At 35.9% G+C, this 15,830-nt stretch overlaps 1 protein-coding gene across 2 annotated transcripts in view; it reads right to left on the bottom strand.

Annotated features, from left to right (window-relative positions):
• Window positions 1-15,830, bottom strand: part of WASL (WASP like actin nucleation promoting factor) — a 64,160-nt gene that overhangs the window by 47,773 nt on the left and 557 nt on the right. The gene's annotated exons all lie outside the window — the stretch shown is intronic.

Here is a 15,830-nt window from a genome sequence, read left to right as displayed (position 1 = left end):
ACAAACCACAGGAACCTGCTTCCATTTCAACCTCCATTCATAGAAGAGAGAGGCAAGTCTTACGCTTCATCACTGAATTGACTTGGAACCTTTTTCATAATGCCAATATAACAATGATTTGATTATTTTAGCTTTATCAAAATCTTAGTACGTATGAATAGGTATGGTGGACCAACACTTTTCTTTTTTCACGATTGTTTTGGCTATTCTAGGTGCCCTGAATTTCCATCTAAATTTTTAAAAAAGTGTTTCAACTTTTTCCTTCTGGGATTTTGACTGGGATTGTGTTAAATCTATATGATCTATACGATTTTTTTTCTATTTTGTTAATGAGGTAAAGTATTTGATGACCCCACTAGGTCATGATGATTCTTTTTTATGAATTACAATTATCAAATGAGTAACTGTATGGGAAAAAAAAAAAAAAAAAGAACCGCTAAAGAAAAGAAAAATCAAATGATCATCTCATTTGACCCTTTCTGCACTCCATATACAATTAGAGATGAAAAAATTAGAAATGAAACCTGAACATAAAAAGTTAGAACCACAAAACTTCTAGAAAAAGCACTTAACTATCATTGTAACCTTGGCATAGATAAAGACTTCTTAGAACACAAAAAGCATTTTCTGGAAAAGAAACAAAGGTGAATTAGACCTCATCAAAACTAAAAAAATCCAATCTGTCAACAGAAATCACTTAGAAAATAATTAGGCAAACCACAGACTGGGAGAAAATATTTGAGGTACATAAATGGCCTTGTGTCCAGAATATATAAAGCACTCCACAAGTCATTAATAAAGAACTCACTAAATATGTGAGTAACAGTTGAAAAGCTACATAAAAAACAAAGATACATAAATGGACAATAAGTACATGAAAGGTTGTTCAACATCATTAACTGTAAGGGAAATGCAAATAAAAACCATTCTGAAACACTATTTCACACCTACTAGAATGGTCAAAATCAAGACACCATACCAAATGTTGGAGAAGACATGGAACAACTAGAAGTCCCATACACTGTTGGTCAAAGTGTAAAATGGCACTAGCCACTTAGAGAACTATCTGAAAGTTTGTTATAAAAGATAAATATACATCTTCCTACAACAATGTAATTATTCCCCTAGATATTTACCCCAAAGAAATAAAAACATGTGTGACATAAAAAACTTATACAAGAACATTCAACAGAAGCCTTATTTATAACTGTCCCAAACGGAAACAACTTAAACATCCATCAATAGGAGAATGCATAAATAAACTGTGATATATTCCTCAATGCAACACCACTGAGCAATAAAAACAAATACCTATGCAATAACACAAATGAATCTCAAAAACATGCTGAGTGAAAGAAGTCAAACACGCAAAAAATAACCCATTGTGATAGAAATCAAAAAGTGATTGCTAGGGATGGAGTGGCAGGTGAAGGAGAGGTAAGAATTAGAAAGTAACTGGTTGGATAGAGACATAGGGAACTTTATAAGGTGTTAGAGATATTCTTAATCTTTTTGGGGGGGGGTGCTGGTTACACAAGTATATCACATGTCAAAATTCATCAATTTTAGTATTTAGATATATAAAAATTAAGTTTATAAATATGTGTGTTTTATTGTATGTAAATTATACCTCAATTGTTTTAAAAGTGAAATATACCTTACTGTGATGAGTTTTAAAAACAAACTACCAAATTAATTACTTCTATGCTTGACACAAACTTGTTTGCAAGGTGGCTAGATAAAATAAGGGGAAAGTTGTTAGTAACAATAAATATTAACACAAACTTCTTACTTGCTTTATTTGAGAAAAAACCCACAATATCCTACTTTACGAGGGAGATACATAAAACTTTGTTATATTTATCTTCTCATGCATTCGCTTTCATTTCATTTTTTCCCCAAGATTTTATTTAAATTCAAATTAGTTAATATATAGTGTAGTATTAGTTTCAGGAGTAGAATCGAGTGATTCACCACCTACATATAACACCCAGTGCTCATTACAAGTGCCCTCCTTAATGCCCATCACCCATTTACCCCACCCCCCCCTTCCCTCTACCCTGTTTGTTCTCTAGAGTTAAAAGTCTCTTATGGTTTGCTCCCTCTGTTTGTATCCTATTTTATTTTTCCTTTCCTTCCCTATGTTCATCTGTTTTGTTTCTTAAATTCTACATGAGTGGAATCATATGGTATTTGTCTTTCTCTGACTTATTTCGCTTAGCATAATACACTCTAGCTTCATCCATGTCATTGCAAATGGCAAGATTTCATTCTTTTGATGGCTGAGTAATATTCCACTGTATATCTATATACCATTCCTTCTTTATCCATTCATCAGCTGATGGACATTTGGACTCTTTTCATACTTTATTGTTGATTTATTCACTTTCATTTTAAAATTGAAAAATCTCTAATACTTAAGAAAATTCATATCCAGGACTCAGGAAAATCACATTTAAGAAATCAGAACATTTTTGTGGAATTAAATTCAAAAAATTATTGCTATTTATATTCATTTAATGTTACTTAGTATTAATGGTCCCATGGGCAGGGTTACATAGCAATTGGGCACTTTCAAGAACTACAAAGAATACACTAGAGTATCATAATAAAAGGCACGATGACAGTGTAATTTGGCAATATAAAGTCAAATTTTAAATGTGCTTATCTCTTTAAACAATTCTATGTCTTTGAAATTATCATAGTAAAATAACAGATCAAGTCTGTGAAGACAGATGGAATATATGTATATACATACAAATGTTAGGGAGAATGTTAGGAAGAATTAAAAAAAAGAGAAAATTAACTGTCTATCTCTAGGAAATTGGTCAATCTTCTCTAATGTGTGCATCTACTGAAAACAGTATGCTTACTGACATGAAACAATGTCAATAAAAAAATTTATATCTATATTTGTCTGGGGGTGTTTTCTGAGAGTAAGTACAGGTTTTTATTTATCATTCAATAATTCATGAAAAACAAAACCTAGAAGGATATACACAAAAACATTAATAAGAGTTATTTCTGGATGATGGGGTTTATGGATGATTTTCCATTTTTATCTTTATTACCTTGTGAACTGCTGAAGTCTACACTGCCCAGTAGAAATATAATGTGAATTACATAAGCAATTTCAAATTTTCTGGTAGCCAACATGTAAATAAAAAGTAGATGAAATTAGTTTTAATAAATTTTATTTAACCAAATATATTTCTTTTTTTTTTCTTTTTTTAAAGATTTTATTTATTTATTCGACAGAGATAGAGACAGCCAGTGAGAGAGGGAACACAAGCAGGGGGAGTGGGAGAGGAAGAAGCAGGCCCATAGCAGAAGAGCCTGATGTGGGGCTCGATCCTAGAACGCCAAGATCATGCCCTGAGCCAAAGGCAGACGCTTAACCGCTGTGCCACCCAGGCGCCCCTAACCAAATATATTTCTTAAACTATCATTTCAGCATATAATCAATATTAAAATCTTTTTTTTAAGTCTATTTATTTAAGCGATCTCTACACCCAATGTGAGGCTCGAACTCATGACCCCAAGATTAAGAGTCACATGCTCTTCTGACTGAGCCAGCCAGGCACCCCAATATTAAAATCTTAGTGAAATATTTTGCATGCTTTTTTGTACTAAGTCTTGGAAATCCAATGTGTATCTCACAGTTACTGCACGTCTCAATTTGAACTAATAATAATTCAAGTGCTCAAAAGACACTGGCTAATGGCTACCACTTATGTTATCAGACAGTGAAGGTCTTAATCTTTGTAATAAGCACTATATTTTTAATGAAAAGGAAAAGTCATTTTTTAAATAGTCACGTGACTGCTATCAAAGACCTTTTCCCAAAGTCTCACACCTGAATATTACATAATTTTTTGAGTTATTCAAACTGTTTCCTAGCATTCTGTGGGAAAATTCTGTTTTTAGAAATGAACAGGTTGGTCTGAGCTCATGGAAGAAAGATGCAATACAAAAATTAAATAAAAATGTAGCACTAACAGTCTTTCAGTATATAGGTGGGTGTATGCATACAGCCAGTTCCCTGATTTCCACATGTTCTAATAGTGAATTCCTGATGGTTAAATTCAGTAAATGTTAACTGATTAGCTACATACTATGAACACTATTTTGAGGTCTTTTAATGTGAGATTAAGATTATTCAGAGTATGTTTAATCAAATAAAGAATTAAAATAACTTCTGCTTCAGAAACTTCTCTTGAGTTCTCCAAAAAATAAGAAAAAGATCATAATCATTAGATGCATCAAACACAGGCTTGAAAAATTAAAGATTCATTTAGTACACGTTTAAGTAAACCTAAGAATTCCTATTGGAGGAATTTTCTCCTCCTATGGTAAGTAAGAATTACATTAAATGTCTCTTCAGAAGCCACACAAACAAGAGAGTGGCATAAGATATTTAAAGTGCTAAAAGAAAAACACACCAATCTACAATTCTATATCCAGCAAAATTATCCTCAAAAGTGGATAAGTACTTTTTAAGATAAACAGAAATTGAACTTGTTCCCACTAGAGAAGAAGGCTACTTGCAAGAAGTACTAAAAATTCTTTAGAGTGAAACAAATGATGTAAGTCAGAAACATGAATATACTTGAAAGAAAAAAGTGTTAGAGAAAGAATTTTATTTTTCTTTTCTTTTATTTAATTTCTTTTATTTTTCTTATTTTTAATTGCTCTAACATGTTAACAGCAACAATGTACTCAGTGATTATGGCTTATAGACATGGGGGGATTGGGAGTACTCTGTTATAAGGTACTTATACTACCCATGAGGCAATATAGTGTTATCTGAAACTGGACATAGATTGACTGTAAATGTATATTGCAGGACGTAGGGAAGTCACTAAAAAATTGTTTTAAGAAATATAATTAATATGCTGAGAGGAAAAGAAAATGGAATCATATAAAATGTGCAATTAAAACCAAACAAAGACTGGGGTGCCTCGGTAGCTCAGTCAGTTAAGCCCCTGACTCTTGGTTTCAGCTCAGGGCATGATCTTGCAGTCCTACTATCAAGCCCCACATTGGGCTCCGAGCTGAGCCCAGAGACTGCTTCAGATTCTCTCTCCCTCTCCCTCTTCCTATACCCCTCGCCATTGCTCACATGTGCACATGCTCCCTCTCTCTCTAAAATAAATAAATAAAATCTTAAAAAAAATAACAACAAACAAAGCAGAAAAAGACTGGAAGAGAAAAAAAGAAACAAGGGCAACAAATAGAAAACAACAATATAGTAGACATTAATCCAATTATATCCATAATCACTTTAAATGTAAATGGTCTGTACTAATTAAAAGACAGCGACCGTCAGAGTGGATTAAAAAATAGAGCCAATATAAGTTGTTTACCAAAAAACACATTTTAATTATAAAGACACAGATAATTAAAAGCAAAGAGAGAAAAAATATACTATGCTAACATAAAATGAAAGAAAGTTGGGAGTAGCTATATTAATTTTTGGCAAAGCATTCTTCAGAGCAAAGAAAATGATCGGGAATAAAGAGGGACATTACATAATGATAAGAAGACCATTTCTCCAGGAAGATGTAACAATACTTAATATATGTTTGCATTTAACAACAGAGCATCAAAATACATGAGGCAAAAGCAGACAGAACTGCAAGAAGAAACAGATGAATCCACTACTTAAGCTGGAGACTCCAACACTATTCAATCAATAATTGACAGATCTAGCAGGCAGAAAATCAGTGAGGATTCAATAATTCTTTGATAAGCTGGATCTAGTTCACATTGATAGAATACTTCATTCAACAACAGCAAAATACACATTCTTCTCAGGTCCACATGGAATAATCACCAAGAGAGACACTATTCTGGGCCATAAAACACAACTTAAATTTAAAAGAAGAGAGGGGTGCTTAGGTGGCTCAATCAGTTAAGCATCTGCCTTTGGCTCAGGCCATGATCCCCAGGTCCTGGGATCGAGCCCCACATAGGGCTCCCTGCTCAGCAGGGAGTCTGCTTTTCCCTCTCCCTCTGCCTCTCCTCTCCCTGCCCCCCCCCAGGCTTTTTCTCTCAAATAAGTAAATAAAATCTCTAAAAAAAATAAAAAATAAAAGAACAGAAATCATGCAAAGTATGTTCTCAGACAACAATGTAGAAATCAATAAAAGAAATTTTCAAAATATTTGGAGCTAAACATACTGTTAAATAACATAGGGGTTAAAAAGGTCTTGAGAAATTGTATTTATTTATTTATTTATTTATTTATTTGAGAGAGAGAGAGAGAGGGCAGAGGGAGAGGGAGAAGCAGACTCCCTGCTGAGCAGGAAGCCTGACACAGGGTTTGATCCCAGGACCCTGGGACCATGACCCAAATCAAAGGCGATGCTTAAACAACTGAGCCACCCAGATACCCCAAGTCTTGAGAAATTTATAAAATAATTTGGAATTAAATGAAAATGAAAATATAACTTACCAAAATTTGTGGCATGCAGCAGAAGCAGTGCTTAGAGAGAGATTTATAGCATTGAATACACATAAAAGTAAAGAAAAAAAAGGGAAACAGTCACATCAAACTATTAAGAAGAGTTTTATGTGAATCCTAATTGTATTGGAGGCTTAGAGGTGTGAAAGGGTATTTTAACTTTTGACGCTGCATAGTACACTGTGTGTATGTTTTGAACAAATAAGTGTATATTACTTTTGCACTCTAAAACATCTTTAAATGGTTAATAGATATAAGAAAACTATAAAACTACAGAATGAAATAAGACCTAAATAGTAAATAAAAGAGACTTATTTTCCAATGCGAAGCCACAATATGTCAATTCTTCCTAAATTAATCTACAAATTCAATGCTATTCCAAATCAAAGCAAGTATTTTCTGGTGAGGGACAGAGGTGGGAGTTAAGTCTTGAAAAAATACAAAGCACAGCACATAAAAATAGCCAGAAGATGTTGAAAAGGAGAGTAATGAGGGACTTAATGATAACCAAACTGTACCGTCATTATAAAGCTACATTCATTAAAAATTCTGTAACAGGCAAAGAAATAAACAAATAAAATAAATAGAAGAGAATGAAGAAACGCATGTAAGTAAGTATATCTGAAAATTTAGTAAATAATAAAGGTTGCATTTCAAATAGATGAGAGAAAAAAATTGTTCAATATATGGTATTGGGACAACTAGCCATTTATAAAAATAAAGCTGGATTTCTACTATACTCATTTTCCAAAGTCATTTCTAGAAAGATCAAAGATAAAATGTTCAAAATATAACCATAAAAGTACTAAGAAAATTTAGTAAATATTTTTGCAATTCTAAGCTAGGGCAGTATTAAATAAAAACTTGATATAATTAAAGACTATTATATCTAACTTCAAATCCCATGCAATGACCAGAAACACCAAATATACTTCTGTTAAAAGATACATGACAAACTGCCAAAAAAATACTGTAATATACAGTAACTATCCCTAAGGAGTTCTCCAAATAACCAAGGGAAAAAAAAAGGTCTAAAGAACAAATAATTCAGAGAAGAAATATCAATAACAAACAGACATGAAAAGATATTTAACTTTACTAAAAACTACAAATCAAACAAGATTTTTTTTGACCAGTAAAACTGTCAAAATGGAAATGATTCTGAAATCCTAGTGTTGATGAGAATACATGGAGTTTAGAAACAGCTGCTTTGGAAGACAATCCAGCTGTATATATTATTATTTTTTTTTTAAGATTTTATTTATTCATCTGACAGAGAGACAACAAGCAAGGGGAGCAGCAGGCAGAGAGAGAGGGAGAACCCCACTGAGCAGGTAGCCTGATGTGGAGCTCGATCCCAGGACCCTGGGATCATGACCTGAGCCAAAGGCACGTGCTTGACACACAGGCACCCCAATATTTTTAATGTCTGTGCCCTTTGACTTCATTTCTTAGAATTCATTTTACAGAATTAGTTTAGAAAGGATATATAAAAATAAATATTTGGATGTTCACTCTAGCACTTTTTTTTTTAAAGATTTATTTGTCAGAGAAAGAGAGAGAGAGAGCGTGCGTGTGCTCAAGCAGGGGGAGCAGGAGGCAGAGGGAGAAGCAGGCTCCCCGCTGAACAAGGAGCCCAATGTAGGACTTGATCTCAGGACCCTGGGATCACGACCTGAGCGGAAGGTAGACGCTTAGCCGACTGAGCCCCCCACGTGTCCCTATAGCACTTTTTCTAAAGGCAAAAATTTGGAAAGTAAAAAATACCTATTGTTCAGGACTGAATTATGTCTTCTTAAAAGATATACTGAAGTTCTAACACCTGTATCTGCAAATGGACCTTAGTTTGAAAGAGTGGCTTTGCAAACATAACCACGTTAAAATGAGGTCATTAGGGCTGACATTAATGCAATGACTGGTGTCCTTTTAAGAGAAAACAGAGAGGTAGAAAACACCATGTGATTACATAGGTAGAGATTACAGTCATGAGTATCTAAGCCAAGGATCATCAAGGATTGCCAGCAATGCCAGAAGCTAGGAGAGAGGCATGGCACAAATTCTCTCAGGGCCTCCAGAAGGAACCAACCCTGCTAACACCTTGATTTCTGACTGGTAGCCTCCAAAGTGAGCAAGAATAAATTTGCCTTTAAGCTACCCATTTGTGATACTTCATTACGGTAGCCCCAGAAAACTAATGCACCTATCAATACTTATAATAAGTTACCAGAAACTCACAAAATAGAGGATGTAGTAATAAAGGTATGCAACAGATATAAATGAACATGGAAATATATGAAAAATATATTAATATAAGTGAAAAAATTAAGTTGCAGAACAGCATGTATAATACCATTTTTCAGATAACTTAAAGAGAACATCTTTCTCCCCCTTCAACTCCTCACTGAAATCCACCCTTCTCAAATACTGGCCAAGTCAAATATGGGTTAGACTACCTCCCTCTGTAGTCCTGACCTGCACCAACCCCTTCATAGACTGAATTCACTCCCAAGGCCTCAATAATCAACACTCTGCAAAGGATGCCAAAAGCTCTACTCTTAAAATTCCTACTACCTTGCCATTACTATCAGGAGTTTCTGTTGTCATCTGGAATTCACACAGCCAACTAAATATTGCTAATTTTTTCTTCACAACATTTCTACTATATAGCCTTGGAATAGCAACTAGATTTCATCTATGTGAACCTGGACTGATTGGTAGTGGCTGCCTGTAGGGATATGCTGAGTATTCAGAGACCGCACCTGAACATAGGAAAAAATGCTAGGAGTGACAGGTGGTGTCTACCATGTGCACAAAGACCATGGATTTACTATACCTCATAACCCTTTTGTTCCAGATGCTGCTACAATTCAGGTTCCTTAGCCAGGCCAGGTCAGCTGAGATAATGAATATGAAAATGTTTACTAAACTTTAAACCATTACTGAATTATTTCCATTATGAATGTAATTTCTAGTTTTTCCCATCTTTAGACTCTTCCAGCCTAACAGTTTTTGAATCAAAAATCTTTTGACCCCTACTACTTAAGGACTAAACCTCAACCTCTAAGTTGGCGGTCAAGGTCTTCCAAAATCTGGCCTCAATTTACCCTTCAAACTTATCATTTGTTATGTTCTCAAGCAAATACCATTCTCATTTCTAGCCAAGCCAGTCTATTTAATATTTCCTAATACTCTATGCAAATTTTCTACTCTAAACTTACTTACACATGTCCCTCTACTTCAACTGAGCTGCTTCCTTGTTCCTGACCATTTAAGGGCATTTAAGGTCCTCATGTTCAAGCCCCACAATGATGTACCAAATTCCACTGTAATCTATCTATCTTTCCTCTTTATTATTTAAATCAATTATGTGCTGGCTTGTGAAACATATCTTTCTGTGCATGATTTTTGCCTTCCCCAGCTAAGGTGTAAGGACTAAATCTTCCTTACTCCTTTCATGTATTCCAAGATACTGACAGGATGTTATGTTGTCAGTAAGTCCTCAGTATTTGATCATGATGACATTTCGTTAATAAAAACAGAGGAAATCATCTGAGTTTCTAACTGGCTTTATGCATTACATACAAATCAACCAGCTCCTTTACTATAATGAAAATTTCTTAGGTATTTAAGTACTTCTAATATTTTATGGCGACAAAAGTATTCATCATACTGGAGGGACAATTTCACTTAAAAATTTTTATTTTGGAACTAAAGACATGATAAATAAACAACTTCACCTCTATCTTAATAATTAAAAATACTAGATAGTTTTAGCTTCTCCAAATCTAATATAAAATTTACCTTTAAAATGAAACTTGAAAAACATTTCATTGTCCAAAGGTTACTTACTGTATGTTTGGCTTACGATAATTTTGATCTCCTCACATTGTTTTTAACAGCATTTTATACTCCTACATATCTTTCATATTTCCATTTTGTTTGAATATATCTGGTGTTTAATGAACACCCTTTTTACGAAGACAGATTTGTATAGTAATTTTCAAATCACGTTAAAAATAAGTTTAAAAAATCACTATGGCAGAGGAACCAAGGGACCAAGGAAACTGAGAAACCAAGGAAACTAACAGAAAGCCATAGCAATTGAACTATGAAGTTACTGTAAGTGTTTCATTTGATTCCATTTTCTAAAGGGGGCTTTTCTAGATTTGCCTCTTCAATATTACTCTAAACCCAATTATTGGGGCGCCTGGGTGGCGCAGTCATTCAGCGTCTGCCTTCGGCTCAGGGCGTGATCCCAGCATTCTGGGATAGAGCCCCACATCAGGCTTCTCTGCTAGGAGCCTGCTTCTTCCTCTCCCACCCCCTTGCTTGTGTTCCCTCTCTCACTGGCTGTCTCTCTCTGTCAAATAAATAAATAAAATCTTAAAAATAAATAAATAAAAATAAACCCAATTATTTGATCTCTTTAAAAAAGGGTCACAATTCCTCTATAACACATTAACTTGAAAGTGAAACTAATGTTTTCTAATTAATTTCATGCTCCTATATTGATATTCTAGTCATTAATCCTCCACTACTAAGAATACTGATATAGGGGCGCCTGGGTGGCACAGCAGTTGAGTGTCTGCCTTCGGCTCAGGGCGTGATCCCGGCGTTACGGGATCGAGCCCCACGTCAGGCTCCTCCACTATGAGCCTGCTTCTTCCTCTCCCACTCCCCCTGCTTGTGTTCCCTCTCTCGCTGGCTGTCTCTATCTCTGTCAAATAAATAAATAAAATCTTAAAAAAAAAAAAAAGAATACTGATATGGTAGATATGATAAATAAAAACAGGATATATTTCTGTTATAGTATATTTATGAATAGAGTTAAATACACTAAACATCTTCTAATTACTAAATAATACATAATCACTTAAAAGTACTAGATTGCTCAGTCATATACCAATAAGAGTTACATTTACAGTTAATGATATATACTACTATGGACAAGAACGTATGAACTTGTTTTGCTTCCAAAATCTTTACAGTGAAAGTGACCTCTACACTAATGTAGGGTTCTATAAACTCCTAGGGAGATTAACTTTCAATTAATTACCTCTACCTGCTCTTTTATACCTCAACTTTGAATCAGTCTCTAAAATGACCAAATCAGTTCACTGAAACTGTTGAATCTAACACTTAAACAAAAATTTTAAAAAAATCTTCTTTACCTTCTTCCACATGCTTCTCCAAACAGAACACTTCAGAAGTGGTAGGTATTCCAAGTGCTGTGCATACATTATAGCATTATTCTATGAAATCCTTGAGTAAGCCCATTTTACAAATCTAGACATTAAGGCTCATATTGGCTAAGAAATCTGCCTAAAAGCTAAGAATAACAATCTGCTAGATTCTTCTAAATCTCCTCCTATACATTAGTTTATCCTATATGACACACACTCTTATACTCACCTTTTTCTGCTATACTAGACAAGGTTGCCTTCTCTGCTTTGTATATTCCAAATCCCATAAATATTAACCTTTTTTTCTCTTTCCGTACTCAAGGCGAAATACATTCTCAGCCCTAACTTCCCACCAGTGCTGCCTTAATTCAGGCCTTCATCAAAACAATGATCCATCTAAGCACCTCTCCCGGGAAACCTATTTAAGAATTTAGAACAGAAACAATGTAACTGTTGGACAGCTACTGTTACTACCTGTATTCAGCATCTGACTTAAACCATTTTGTTCAAATAAACGAAGACCTAAGTCCAAATACAACCTGCATCAGAAACCGAAGATTTTAACAACCTGATTGAGAAATGAGAAATACTAAATGAGCTCCTGAGGAATAAAAGAGTTAGCAATTATAATTAATCAATAAGTATTCGGTGATCTGTACACTAGATGTTATAAAAATTATAGAAAACTACATAGGCATGAGGCCTAATCTCCCAGAATTATATATATATAATTATTATTCTCCTAGAATAATATATATTATATAAAACAAAACCCCTTTGTTTTAATTTAACCTTAACTCACAAAATATACACCCAAGGGGCGCCTGGGTGGCACAGCGGTTAAGCGTCTGCCTTCGGCTCAGGGCGTGATCCCGGCGTTCTGGGATCGAGCCCCACATCAGGCTCCTCCTCTAAGAGCCTGCTTCTTCCTCTCCCATTCCCCCTGCTTGTGTTCCCTCTCTCGCTGGCTGTCTCTATCTCTGTCAAATAAATAAATAAAATAAAAAAAAAAAAAAATATACACCCAAGATTGAACGGAAACACATAAACATTTCAAATTGTGTTTCAGGATTACCCTATCAGAAAACAGTAAACTTCATATATGTTAAAGTCTCCTGTTAAGCTTGCTAAAAATAGAAATACCCAGGTTCCATCTTGGACCCACTGAATATTATCTAGGAATGCGGGCTAGTAGTATTTGTAATCTCCACAATGTTTCTAATACATACCTAAATTTGAGAACCCAAGCAGAAACCCTCCTTGCTCCACAACAAACTACTAGTAGGCCCCCAACTTTCCAAGCTGTTTCATTCCTCTCACAACCTGGGAGTATACTAATCTTAAATATTCACGTATCACCCACCCTAAAAAAACATTAACTCATCCTCTCTTTTTTTTTTTTTTTTAAGATTTTATTTATTCATTTGACAGAGAGAGACAGCCAGCGAGAGAGGGAACACAAGCAGGGGGAGTGGGAGAGGAAGAAGCAGGCTCCTAGCGGAGGAGCCAGATGTGGGACTCGATCCCAAAACGCTGGGATCACGCCTTGAGCCTAAGGCAGACGCTTAACAACTGCGCCACTCAGGCGCCCCTAACTCATCCTCTCTTAATCTCCTAAACTTTTGCAAAAAAAATAATATCATCTATATATTTACATATGGTCCTTCTAATCCACAAAATCATCCCATAAGACGGTATCCCTATTTTAGAATAGAGAAAACCAATTCTACCACAGGAAGTTAAAAAAAAGAAAAAACAAGAACAAAACTTGTCCTAAGTGACCAAATGAGTTTGAACTCTGGTGTGCTGACTACAAAGCCAAGACATTTTCCACTGTGACATTCAGTATCTTATACATCACTCTGAAGTACTGACTTACTCATCAGTTTACTTGTTTCCCTTGTGAGACATAGTAAAGCTCCTTGCAGGTAGGCATCAACCCTGACTTTGACCTCGACATTTACTTACTCAATATATATTTGTTGAGTCAAAGAAGGAATGCAGCTCCTCCAGAACTGGGACTGTAACTACTTCTGCTTCATTCCTTGAACTCTTAGATAGGGCTCTGAATACACTTCTGCCCTAACAAATTTGGTCTGACTTGTAAATGTTATTGCTGATTTTTTTTAATGAGATAATGTATTTCGCTATTATTTTAAACTACAAAAAGCTGCACAGTCAGCAAATAACAAAAAAAGGACTGTTCAAAAAATTTTAAATATTCTTTTTTAAATACTTTATTCTCAAGTCACTGGAGACTTCAAATATTAAAGTTAATCTTCACAATAATTTCATAGCACAAGACTCTGGTTTTAAATGACAAATTCAAAAGGTAAAGATGATTAATAATAGATGACATGAAGATGTTGAGCACTGAATACTGATGGGTTATTCAGCAATCCACTTATGCTAACCAGAAAGCAAGGCTATCTTTCTCAATGTGTTCTTTCACATCTTTCATTTTTTTGAAACCAGTAAACATTACAGGTAAGCATAGAGCAATTAGTCAGTGTACTCGTGTTTAAATGTAAATTCCTTCCTGCCTAAGGTTAATGTGTCTGGTATGTAAAACGTAATACAACTACTTCCTTTCTGACAGAGATTACATAGCAAATGAAAATAAACCAGTGAAATTTTAATTTTTTTTTCATTTGCAGATAATGTAACATTTAAAGAGCTAGAGATTTTCCTAAATTGAAAATACACAAAAATTAGTGCTGCCTTAAAATCTCACACTCTAATTACATCAAGTTTTGGTGTAAAAAAAAGAAGTGATTATTCCTTTTGCACCACTTTTTGAAATAAATCAATAACAAGTAAGAAAAAAACCCTTCTAAAACAACATGATGTAGTGGAAAGTCCAGACTAGGCATCAGGAGTCCTGGTTTTCTAGTTCTGGTTACATGACTAAATTGCTGTGTGACTTAGGGTTCACTAGCTCAGTTTTCTCATTTGTTTAAAAGCGGGGGGGGGGGATCATTTTCTTTAAAGTTGTTTCCCAAAATACTGATTTTAAGCCAGTCCTCTTATTTCATTCTTCTAATCAGTAAAATATTAAACACATCTGAATTAAATGTAACGATTCAATCTCCAAGAGGATACAAAAGGTTGACTCCTATAAGTTAACAATTAACCCATAGGGTAACTTTCCAGAAATTGTCTAATCCTAACTTCTTAAACAAGCAGATGTAGCCTAGTGTGACATATTTAACACTACTAAGAAAAGTTGTAAAATGGTACCGCTCTGCTGACATTTCAGTAGGGGTTTCCTGGGTTCCAGTGGCACATACTGTGCAGGTGCTAACACGCAAAGAGGGGAGAAAGGGACCCAAACAGCGTTTCAACAAACTCAACCACAGTACAACCCAGCCACCGCAGTAAGATGCAGCCTGACAAGGCCTACACCACAGAGCAGAACCTCCCCACCCCCAGAAGTGCCAGCAGCCAATGTAATGAATGCTTCCGTCAACAACACACATTCCCCTTCCCACAGAACTGCTTGCTCCCAACCGGCCATCTGGGGTTGGAACAGGCCGCACAGCACCAACCTAAGAATCACTCTCAGGCCCCAAAAGGCCAAGAACTACTAGAGATTGCGGTTCCCCTGCGCATGGTTGTGGGGAGAGCAGCACCTCCTCCCACCAATGAAAAAAATCAGTGGGGAGGAGAGCAGAAACCAGGCCTGGGCGAGATTGCTCGAGAAATAAACGCTGTTTCTCTGCAATGGGGAGCAGTAGCATTTCCTGCCTTCATTCTGAACCAATGCACTCGACTTCATTCCCTCCTGGGCTCCTAAAGGGGGATCAAAAACCCCATTCTGGTCCTCTTCATTCATATCTAGGCTTCATTCCCCGACCTACCCACTCCTGAAACCTCTGCCATTGTGAAAGAAAGTATCCCCAGATCAAACAGCAGGAGGGGAAGCGAGGGCCAGTACAGAGGCCCGGTTTTTAAGATCAAGCAGCTCGTGCAAGAATAAAATCCCCTTGTGGCCTGAGGGCAAAGTTTGAACCAGCAGCAAGAGCGCAGACCCGGGCCCGGCCAGGCAGGGTTCCAGGACAGGCCTGCGGAGGTGACACTTTTCCTGCTCACGGGTAGCTTCGGGAGGCGGTGTCCGGTCGCCCCGGCCCGCACTGCCCGCACCCAGGGAGCCGGGCTGGCTGGAGGCCTGGCCGGCAGGC

This window comes from Ursus maritimus, unplaced genomic scaffold (assembly GCF_017311325.1).
Source record: "Ursus maritimus isolate PB19 unplaced genomic scaffold, ASM1731132v1 scaffold_3, whole genome shotgun sequence".
NCBI lineage: Eukaryota > Metazoa > Chordata > Mammalia > Carnivora > Ursidae > Ursus > Ursus maritimus.
This window is presented reverse-complemented; position numbering and strand designations above follow the sequence as displayed.